At 41.0% G+C, this 12,176-nt stretch overlaps 1 pseudogene; it reads left to right on the top strand.

The window, feature by feature from the left end:
* Window positions 1-8,689: 8,689 nt before the first annotated feature.
* Window positions 8,690-11,877, top strand: LOC104682386 (annotated as a pseudogene).
* Window positions 11,878-12,176: the final 299 nt, after the last annotated feature.

Below are 12,176 nucleotides of genomic sequence, written 5' to 3'. Positions count from 1 at the left end.
CAAAAACAAAAGAAGTTGTCAATACTCTTTAATAAGACTCAAACTGTCTCCCTCTGTGCTTTCCCTCAAGTTATCCATTTTTAATTGTCTTCAGATCTTGGTATTTTGATGCCATGGATAGGAACTGTGGCTCTTTCCAGTCTCCTCCACCCGCTTCCTCGTATGTTCACTGAAATAGGCTTAGAAGCCATCTGCATCTCTGTGTGGAGGCACACTAAATGTCAGTCCTCCCATTGGCTCCACACAGAATAGGGCTCCAAAAGACCTGCTGGGCTCATACCCAGACTGCTGTGGCCCTTGCCTTGCTGTTTTTTTTTTTTTTTTTTTCTATTAATATTTTACCACTTGGGTTGCATATGCTTGGGAAGCACTTTTGTCTCAGTAGGGAGTAGAAGACAAGCTCCAGCGCACAGATTTTTTTTTTTTTTTTTCTTGGAGACAGACAGAGAACTGGCACTTAGGACTGCCTAAAGAGCAGTCTCCACTATCTCTCTTTTTGGTAGGTTAGAGGGAGTAATTATTAATGTTAAACTTTAAGAAAGGCAAAGGAGAAAGAAGAGAAAAGTATAGGTTGGTCCAATATTGGACAGAAGAGAAGAATAGAAAAGAGGAAAAGGAGATGATGAAGGAAAAGGTTAAAATAGAGAAAGCTGAGAAGGAAGGAAGCATTAAGAGGAATGAAGAAAGAAAAGAATGTAAGTCCTAGGCTTACAACAATAGTTAAATCTACAGTAGGAAGAAATGATTAAGAAGAGAAGATATGGAAGGAGAAAAGGAGAAATGAAGACTTCTATAATGTCTACTGTGTACCAGCCATGTGGTTAAAGCTTTGATATCCACTCTGTCCTTCGATCTTTACCACATTTGTATAAAGTGCATATAAAGAAAGTTAAGCTCAGAGTATTTTGAAAGTTACATAAATTTAAAAGCTAATCACAGAATCCAATCTTCACTGGTCATTAAATCATAGAGTAAACCCTTGTTGAGGATCTTCTGAACAGGTGTCATATGCTGTGTCAGTTTTCCAAGTGAGTGGTACAGACTCTGCTTTTCAGAACCTCACAATAAAAGCAGATTTTTTTTGACAACAAGTGGAAGTCTAACACAGGTTGATATGACAGGGCTAAGAATCTGGAGAATTCTATACAATACAAACCCATCTCTGGGTTTTAAGATCCAAATTAGAAGTTCAAGTTTATTCTAGCTTGACTGGAATGATCCTAAACTCTTTAGACTATTTATAGACACTCCTTGGATATAGAATTCCTGTGTTACTCAGTTTTATGACAATTGGAGGAGTTTGCCTGAGGCAAATGCTTCCCACCTATAGTAGGATCAGTCTTGAAAAGAACTAGGTCTAGAATATTGTATGTGGAAGAACTACGAGCACCAGGCTTAAAGGATTGTAACGTGCCAGCAGAGAAAGAAGTTCAGAATGGCTGAATCTAAGGGAATAGAGAAGAATCAGAAGGTAAGCAAGGATTGTAAATTGGGCCAGGGTTTTAGATTTTATTTTCAGGGTGAAAAGAAGCCACGGAGGGTTTTAAGCAAAGGAATTGGTGCAATCTTATTATGTATTACAAGGATGATTTAGGGAAGTGATGAGAAGAGTAAATGGACAGCAAAGGAAGAGAGACTAGTTCGTAGATGAATTCAGTTATCTGGGTAATAAAAGATGATGACTAGAACCGGGTAGTAGCAGTGGAGATGAAGAGAAGAGAGTCAGATTTGAAATATATTGTAGCGACATGGTCGATGGGACTATCTGATTGATTCTACATGGTAGGGAGGGCAGAATAGAGAAATGGGAAATGCCTTCTTTTTCCAGTTTTGGCAGCATATTGGAAAGTGATATATTTATGAAGACCTGTAAAAGTGAGTAAAAAAGAATTTTTCATTGTGTTGTTAAGTGGTATTGCCATATAGAAACAATGGTTCTCTCTTGGACTTTTTGGTTTTACATGCATATTAAATACACAAGTGAAGAAGTATGGTAGACAGTTGGACCTACAAGTCAAGTTTTAATGGAAGAATCAGGGGAAGAGGCACAAATTGGGCAGGCTCCAGCATATCCAGGAAACACAGCATAGAGGGAGAAAGGAAGAGACCAAGATCTAAGCCATTATGTATTCCAACATCTAACAGGCCAACAAAGAAGAAGGAACCAGCTCAAAGATGAAGAAGGAATGACCAAACAGGTAACAAGAAAACTCTGAGAGGGTGGTATCAAGAAAGACAAGAAAAGAGAACATTTCCATAAGAAGGGGATGGTCAGATTATCTAGATATTGCTTAGAAGTCCTGTACAATGAGAGCAAGAAGTACCCACTGAATTCAGCCAGATAGAGGTTCCTGGTGATCTTGAGAAGAGTAGTTTCAGTTGAGTGTTTAGTGTGGAACACTGAATTGAGTGGTTTGAGCAAGGAAGGAGAAAAGAATTAGATGCAGGAAGGTTGCAAAACCGAAGTGAAAGGGAGCAGAAAAATGGGGCAGTTCTTTGAGATGAACCAAGAATCAAGAGAGAATGATTTTAGATTAGGTTTTTCTGAGATGAGAATAAATATGCAAGTAATGTATGAAGAAAAAGTTTCCAGGAATACTAGTCATGGGATCAGGGAACAGAATGGGGCAAGAAGCACCTCAGCAAAGGAGAGATCCCTGGCAAAATACCGCTAAGAGTAGCTAGCTCCAGACTGAAGCCTTAAGGGAAGTTACTCCCAGAGTTCCCTTACCTTAAACAGTGAGAGCTGGACTCTCACAACCCTGCCTCCTCCCCACTTAGGAAATAAATTCCAGATGCTTCTGGACTTCTGAGAGGACATGAGAAATGAAACATGGTAAAAGGAAACATGGGGGATCTGAGTCAAGCACCATCTAAGAGCTTGATCTACTTTCCTGAAAGAGAAATTCTAGTAGAGACTTGGCATATTTCTTTCGGGACACTTGTTTTTATTTTGCAGCACAGATTTTCCTTCAAAAGATCTTTACTGAGCACCCACTATGTGTTTGTCCTGAATTTGTGCTGCTGTGTTCTGTGGTTTGCAGCAAGGGATAGAATTTGGGCCTTTCTGCACTAAGTTGTGTGGTTCCCTTAATGGGCATGCATGTATATACAATCCAAAGATGAGAATGTACAAATATTGAAGGTCTATAATCACGCCTTCGATATCCATTTAACAATTACCTATTTCAAACTCAAACCCTGAGTACTTACCTGAAGCTCAGTTTATAAAAACAAGTGGTTTTCTTCCTGCCTCTGACCAGAAATAAAAATTTTGCAATTCAAACTCTGATGACAATTTAGTGCTGGCATGAGTGATGTAACAGATTCCTCCTCTCCCACTGTTCTGTTAATGGAAGGAGAATGTAGCTAATACCCACAATTTGCAGGAAAAATACAAGAGTGTTATGTAGTCTGATTTCAAATACCCCTAGCTCTAAGTTACATGGGTGACAACAAAAAAACTTCCTCAGTCTCCAGCGTAGTTCATCCTGTTAGTGTTGAGACTACAGAAATAAGTCACAGAGATACATCATCTGCTTCTGTAAAGCTATGCACAATCCAAATATAATACAGAAGATGCATGTAGTCCTAGCAAATATCGACCTGAAATGATTTAAATTTATCCCCATTTCTCTTCTGTCCTGAAGAAATTGCTCATTCAAAATTTACTCTGGGCCGGGCGCAGTGGCTCATGCCTGTAATCCCAGCACTTTGGGAGGCCAAGGTGGGTGGATCACTTTGAGGTCAGGAGTCTGAGACCAGCCTGATCAACAAGATAAAACCCCATGCCTACTAAAAATATGAAAATTAGCTGGGTATGGTGACGCTAGTCCCAGCTACTCGAGAAGCTGAAGCAGGAGAATCACTTGAATACAGGAGGCACAGGTTGCAGTGAGCCAAGGTTGTGCCACTGCACTCCAGCCTGGGAGACAGAGTGTGACCCTGTTTAAAAAAAAAAAAAAAATTACTCTGAACAATATTGTGACACAAAATTTACTCTGAACAATATTGTGACACAATTTCTTCTTTCTTTTTTTTTCTTTAGAGACAGGGTCTTGCCATATTGCCTAGGCTGGTCTTAAACTCCTGAGCTGAAGCAATCCTACTTTCTCAGCCTCCTGAGCTATAGGCACATGCCATCGCACCCGACTTAAAGATTTTTTATTCTTTATTTTTGGTACCTCCTTCCTTCTTCATAGCCAGGACTACTGATTGTTCAAAATCTCATTTCCTTGAACAAGCTGCTCCAGCTGACAACAGAATAGTGGTAGTAAGCCCCAAAACAGCCCTAGCCTGCCTTGAAATCCTTCTCCATAAATATTCCTCTTTTCTAGGGCACTTCAGAGTAAGTATGTTTCCTGAGCATATGCAGATCTTCTCCCTTGGTCAGTTTCTAAAGACAGGCTCAAGATAACCACATATGGCTGAGTGTTTCATTGCAAGGAGGTGTGTGGACATCAGTAGGTGAAGAATGTGTCAATTTCCTAGGAAGTAGAAAAATACGATGCAGCATTGGTCCAAGCTGGGACCTGAAGATTCTCTATTCCTCAAGCATCATGGAGTTCCTTTAGTAACTACTGTGGTGTGCTACCAGATGGCCTCACTTCAGGACTGAAGCACGCATGGCAGGCTGCTCAATGTGTTGGCAACTGCATTAGTTTCCTAGGACTGCCCTAACGAAATACCACATGTTGAGTGGCTTAAACAACAGAAATGTGTTGTCTCACAGCTCTGGAGGATAGAAGTTCAAAATCAGGGTCTCGGCAGGGTTGGCCCTTCTGAGAGATGGGAGGGTCGAAAATCTGTTACATGCTTTTCTCCTTGGCTTGTAGGTGGCATTCTCCCTTGTCTTCACATCATCTTCCCTCTACAGATGTATGTCTCTGTGTCCATTCTCCCCCCCACCTTTTTTTTTTTTTTTTTTTTTTTTTTTTTTTTTTTTTTTGAGATGGAGTCTTGCTCTGTCGCCCAGGCTGGAGTGCAGTGGCACAATCTTGGCTCACTGCAAGCTCCGCCTCCCAGGTTCACATCATTCTCCTACCTCAGCCTCCCGAGTAGCTGGGACTACAGGTGCCTTCCACCACGCCCAGCTTTTTTTTTTTTTTTTTTTTGTAGTTTTAGTAGAGACAGGGTTTCACCATGGTCTCGATCTCCTGACTTTGTGATCAGCCCGCCTCAGCCTCCCGAAGTGCTGGGATCATTCTCCCCTTTTTTATTGGATTAGGGGACATCCTAATGGCAACATCTTTATTTGATCATCTGCAAAAGCCTTATTTCCAAATAAGGTCACATTCACAGGTTTCAGGGTTAGGGTTTCAATATCTTTTTAGGGAACACAATTTAGCCCATAATGGCAACTGAGAGCTCACAGATAAATCTCCTCCCAAGATTGCCCTCAGCTGAAGAGAGCCACCTCTCCCAAGTCATTCCTTTTCCCTGTGTTAACCCACATCCTAAAACTGATCACCGAGGGTGTTATCAAGGCCTGAACACTCTGCCCTGATTCGAGACAATTCTGCAGGGACATCCCGGCTCTGAAATTTCATATAAGTTGGTACAGACATCTGTCTGGTCCTTCTTGTTTCACCTTCCCCATAGACATCACTGGAAAGCATACCCCAATACACTTTCCACAGGCAACTATCCAAATCAGAATCTGCTTCCCGAATCACACCATTTGTAGTAGCACTTCTCTGAGCTTGCTCTGTGACAGATACTGGAGACCAGAAACAAGACATATCTTAACCTCTGAAGCCTTCCTCAATATCAGAAGACATTATTAAGTACAGAAAGAAAGATTTTCATCACACATAATCTGCCTTTGAAGCCTTCATTTCCTATTGTGTGACTTGTTTATCTTACTTCCTCCTCTCCCAAATCTTAACCAATAATCAGATCCTCCATCTTCTCTTTGCAAAATCTGCTTCTTGAATGAAAAAACAAAGAGGACAAACTATTGTCAATTAAGCATAAATATGAGCTAGATATTTTGTACATGTGATCTCATTTAATTCTCTCAACAGCTCTATCACCTTCACACTACAAATGGAGAAACAGAGATTCTATGAGGATCAATAAGGACTCAGCTCATCTGGCTTATAACAGACTCAGCAAGGATGAAAACCCCAGGGCTTTTGATTCCAGAATGTGGGCTCTTTCTATCACACCAGTGGTTCCCAGACACATATTCCACAGGCCAATCAATTAAAAGCAAACAAAAAATTGGCAAACAGAAGTAAAGCTAACAACTTTGGATTTTGCCAGGAATGTAAAAAAGTAAAAGCTTCAGTCTTCTACCACCACCATTTCACAATAAAACGAACATTTCAACCCAGAAAATTTTACAAATATCAAATCTCAAAACAGAAGATTAGCACTTACAATTGAATTAATTCAGCTTCGTGAAAAATATAGCACATTGCACTTCATTTTACTTATTTTGCCACAGACTTGTGAAATTTTTTTCAAGAACTGGTAGAGATCTTGGAAAGAAAAAAAAACAGTTTGGATATCCCCTATAAGGTCTGGGTTTTATTCACACTAAAGTGTAAATGACCTCTTCAGGTTAGTTAGCAAAATATGTTGACTATCTAAGAAGATCTATCTAAGTCAGTTTTGATATGATCCAACATAACTAAGGACTACGTGGGAATGCTACTATACTTTTCAAGAAACAAAGCAAAAAATTTTTAAAAAATTATATTTTATAACTTGGCTATTTTTTCCCCAGATTTCAGATCTCTCTTATAAAGTCAAAAGCTGGCAAGGGTCCAATTTCCAATGAGAAGGTTTTTCTTTGGCCCTATCCATTCTCATTCAAATTCCCTATAAAAGTTACATTCAACAATTTTTATTTTACCATCAGTTACCTTTGGTAGGGAAATAGTTAGAATTTACATGTTAATAACTGAAACCTTGTAAAATGCCAGCTCTGGGTTTGAAATGTATGCATTTTATAATGGTTGCTGCACATACTGTCTAATTATTTGGGAGAGGTATAATGAGTTAATATATTCAGTAGTTGCAATGAATATGTCTTGAGCAGAAACACTGACTTATATATTTAAGTATCCTTTATCCAGAAGGCTCCCAAAGTGGCTCATAGATGATCTAAAGATCAGCCGCTCACCAGTGAAAGGCAGATGCCTTAGGTGAGGAAACCCTTCTGCCAGAGGTTTCAGTAGCACAGAGAACATACTGCAGCATTACATGGGGTGAGGCTCTAATTCCCCAAGTATTACAGATTTAGAACTGATGTGAGGTATTTCATTTGAAGAACAGAAGTATTTTAAGAAGGCTGAGTGCAATTTTGAAGTGGCAATCATTCCTTAGAAGCAGCTTGTCACTGTCAAAAGAATGAAGCCTCAGGAGTTCATTAGAGCTAAGCTTGAATTCCAATTCCATTACTTATCCAGCTGGGTGACCCTGAACACAGCCCACTTCCTCCTTGTAAATGTACAGGTGACAACGGTACCTTCTAGAAGCTTGCTGAAAAATTAAATACAAGATTGCACACAAGAAATGATAGTTTTTGTCATTATTTTATCTTTAAAATGGGAATATCCATGGATCTCAAACTGCTGTGAGAATAATAATTAAAAAAATAAAGAACATTTAGTGAGGAATTATTACGTGCCAGGGAATGTGCCTAGTGCTTTACATGTATTAACTCATTGTGTCCTCACAATAAATGTATTATTTTACAGATGTAGAAACTGAGTCACTTGAAGAGAAAGTAATTTCTCCAAATTTGTCACCCAGTTAACAAGTGGCAATATCCAAATTTGTAGTGTCTGAGTATATGGTTGGTATCAAACAAATGGTATTTAGCTGATCTCTTTAGAGAATGAACTGGAATGCCCAAGCCACTTCCCTACCTCCATTTATTTTTCTGAATGTACTCAAAGAAAAAGCTCACACTGTGCCCCTTTAATCTACCTTCCCCCAGAAAACTCCTTCAATTCCATTCAATGCACAAAACCATTATGGAGCTCCTGAAGAAGGCAAAGACTCTTCGAGGTACTGCAAGCACACAAATGTTCTCAGGATGCAGGTTCAGTCCTGTCTTACAGCAAGACCACAATCACAACTAATTACCAAACAGATTAGTCTGTGATCAGCCTTATAAAAAAAAGGATTAGCCAAATTTTATGAACTCAATTGAGGGCAATCTGCAAAGAGGAAGGGCATCTGAGTGAGCCTCAGAGATAGTACTCTTTCTAGGCAATCTTTGATAGTGTCATTCCTTTGGGTTAAGTAGCCCTCTTCTAAAATATAAACACTTCTTCCCAGAAGAGGAAGGCATTGCAGTTTTTACATAGCAATTTTTTTTTTTTTTTTGGAGACAGAGTCTCACTCTGTCACCCAGGCTGGAGTGCAGTGGCACGATCTCGGCTCACGGCGAGCTCCACCACCCGGATTCACCCCATTCTCCTTCCTCGGCCTCCCTAGTAGTTGGGACTACAGGTGCCCACCCCCACGCCCGGCTAATTTTTTTTGTTGTATTTTTAGTAGAAATGGGGTTTCACCGTGTTAGCCAGGATGGCCTCGATCTCCTGACCTCGTGATCCACCCTCCTCGGCCTCTCAAAGTGCTGGGATTACAGGCGTGAGCCACCGCGCCCAGCCTATATAGTAATTTTTTAAGATCATTGTCATCTGTGGCTGACTGACCTTATAATGTCAGCATGCTGGGCCTTCAGAGAAAAGGAGCAGTAGGACAGGAAGGAAGCAGAAAGCAGTACACGGGTGACATGCTCCGAGGACATGCTTCGGCTACCTCCCCAATGTTCAGGACTATTGACCAGCCGTGTCACTGGCAGGAGCACACTGTCCTTCCTGAAAGGGATGGACAGAAATATCAGAGAGAGGATTATAGTTACACACGTGACAGGACATTTCCACACAGCACGTAAATGAACAGTTCTAGAGTCAGTTTCCAGTACTTTGACAGAGCCAGAGGTGAGGGCAATGGATGGCTTGGGGGCTTCTCAACCCTCTTCATCTTATTCCATAAAGGTGGCTCTCTAAGAAATTCACTTTAATTCCAGAGGGTGACCGACATATTCAGAAGAAGGAAGATAGCTTTTTATTTGAAAAATCTACCTGAAGTTGTACTGATGTTGTATAAAATATAAGAGTTTGAAAACCAAACAGATCTGAAGGTCTCTTACCTACAGCAAGACTACAGATTCCTAGCTGTCTAACCTCAAGCAAGTTAACCTTCCAATTTAATAAGATTAATGTAAAATATCATGCCACACTAGAATATACGTTGTATAACAGCAGGGATATTTTTTATTTTAAATGCTATGTCCCCAGTGCCTAGAACATTGCCTAGCATTTATTGAATGAATTTGTGAATGAGTGAGTAAATAATAAACAATTATTTCATTCAATGCCTACTATGTGTTAGGTATTGTTCTAATAACTGGATTTCTATGAATACTAATTGAGATGTTATCTACAAAGCAATTGGTATGCTAACCGCGTGACAGTTTCTTCCTGCCCACTGCAAATATAAAAATTAACTTACCAAGAACATGGCATTGCAGTAAAGAAAGACTTGAATTAGGCTGGGCCCTGTGGCTCACACCTGTAATCCTAGCACTTTGAAAGGCATAGGTGGGAGGATCACTTGAGGCTAGGAGTTCGAGACCAGTCTGGCCATCATGATGAAACCCTATCTCTACTAAAAATACAAAATTTAGCCATACATGGTGGCACATGCCTTTAATCCCAGCTACTGAGGAGGTTGAGGCATAACAATCACTTGAATCCAGGAGGTGGAGGTTGCAGTGAGCTGAGATCACGCCACTGCACTCCAGCTTGGGCAATTGAGCAAGACTCTGTCTCAGGGGGAGAAAAGAAAAAGAGTAGAATTGACACAAGGCCACGCCATAGGAGAGACAGAGTTATTACTCTAATGAATCTCCCCAGAGCCTTGGAGGTTAGGATTTTTTCAAAGACAGTTTGGTAGTCAGGGGCTAGGGTAAGGGCCATGCTGATCGGCTGGGTCAAATATGAAATCACAGGGAATCCAAACTGTCCTCTTGTGCTGAGTTGGTTCGTGGGTGCGGGCCACAGGAAAGGTTGGCAGGTCGGAGTGGGGCTGTACAGTTGTCAGAAATGCAAAAACCTGAAAAGACATCTCAAAAGGCCAATCTTCCATTCTACAGTAGTCATGTTATCTGCAGGAGTAATTGGGAAAGTTGCAAATCTTATGACTTCCGGAATAATGACTGGTAATTACTAGAATTCAAACCCATTTCATCCTCCTAACTTGGTGGCCTTCATTAGTTTTACAAGAACAGTTCAGTTTTGGGGAAATGCTGTTGTTATTTAAACTGTAAACTAAATTCTCCCAAAATGAGCTTGGCCCACACCCAGGAAAGAGCAAAGATAGCCAACCTGTGAGGCCAGAAGCAAGATGGAGGTAGCCGTGTCAGATCTCTTACTGTCATAATTTTGCAAAGGCAGTTTCAGTGCCATGCCAGTGCGTAGTGTGTGGGTAAATAAATATTGTTTCCTTTATGACATTTTAAACAAGAGCAGTGGACAACAGGGGAGAGTCAATCCAAGCATTACTAACCACTCATCAGTGGCCCTACACCCTCATACTGACATTCTCAGTTGATCTGAAGGAGCCTCTGTTACTCTGCTTCTTGCCATTTGTGTTTTCACCAGAAGCTGTGCTTTAACCACCAGCTTAAAATCCCCAGATCTTTCTAATTCAGATACTATCAAGGTTGCAAATCAAAGTGAGCTTCACTTAAAGCAAATGCTAAACATCTAGTCCATAAAAGGCTTCCCCTAAAATAGCACTGATTTTCTGCCAATGCATATTTTGAACACACATATTTAAATCTCTTCACGTATGTCTTTAAGTCTCCAATGTCCACAAATAATTTGGTAGTATTTTTCACACAATGGGTCCCCAGTGAGTAGAGTGTTTATTAGGTGAGAGACAGAAGGCAGAGGAAGAAGAGCAAAATATGGAGAATGAAAGGAGGAGAAGAGGAAGAAGGAAAGTAGAGAAAAGGGATCTTACCCTTGCTTTGCACCTGTCTTGTCCATTTAAGCATCCCTTAAGGTGGTGGGTTTTGAACATCAGTGCATAGAAGAATCATTAGGGGACTTGTTGAAAATGCAGATTCCTGCTCCCCACTCCCAAAGATTCTGACTTGCTCTCTCCTCCCACCACCCAAGATGCCGAAAGGAAAAAGGGGCAAGGGAAAGAAGGTGGCTCAGTCCCTGCTGTTGTGAAGAAGCAGGAGGTCAAGAAAGGGGTGAATTCCTGTTTGAGAAAAGTCAAAGAATTTTGGCATTGGACAAGACATCCAGCACAAAAGGGACCTCGCCTGCTTTGTCAAATAGCCCCAATATATCACGTTGCAGCTGGCAAAGAGCTATCCTCTATAAGCAGCTGAAAGTGCCTCTGCGATCAACCTGTTCACCCAGGCCCTGAACTGCCAAATAGCTACTAACTACTTAAGCTGACCCATGAGTACAGATCAAAGACAAAGCAAGAGAAGAAGCAGAACCTGTTGGCCTTGGCTGAGAAGAAAGCTGCCAGCAAAGGGGCTGTCCTCACTAAGAAACCACCTGTCCTTCAAGCAGGGGTTAAAACTGTCACCACCTTGCTGGACCACAAGAAGGCTCAGCTGGTGGTGACTGCACACGAAGTGGATTCCGTCGAGCTGATTGTCTTCCTGACTTGCCCTGTGTTGTGAGATGGGGGTCCCTCACTGCATTACCAAGGGGAAGGCAAGAGTGGGATGCCTACTAGCCCACAGGAAGACCTGAACCACTGTTGACTTCAGAAAAAGACAAAGGAGCATTGGCTATGCTGATAGAAGCCATCAATACCAATTAGAATGACAGATATTATGAGAACCATTCTCACTGGGGAGGCAATATCCGGGGTCCCAAGTCTGTGGCTTGCATTGCCAAGTTGGAAAAGGCAAAGGCTAAAGAACTTGCTACTAAACTGGGTTAAATGTACACTGTTGAGTTTTCTGTACATAAAAATAACTAAAATAATACATTTTTTTTTTTCACAAAAAGGTGGAGGGGGGGATTCTGATTCAGTAGGGTCCTGGGAAGGTACATGTTAGCAAGTGTCCCCAGTCACTTCTGATACTTAGGTAGCCTTTGCAAGCCCTTTTGAGAAAC

Source organism: Rhinopithecus roxellana, chromosome 15 (genome assembly GCF_007565055.1).
Source record: "Rhinopithecus roxellana isolate Shanxi Qingling chromosome 15, ASM756505v1, whole genome shotgun sequence".
Classification (NCBI taxonomy): Eukaryota; Metazoa; Chordata; class Mammalia; order Primates; family Cercopithecidae; genus Rhinopithecus; species Rhinopithecus roxellana.
Note: the sequence above shows the minus strand (reverse complement) of the source record. Positions and strands in the feature narration are given on the sequence as shown.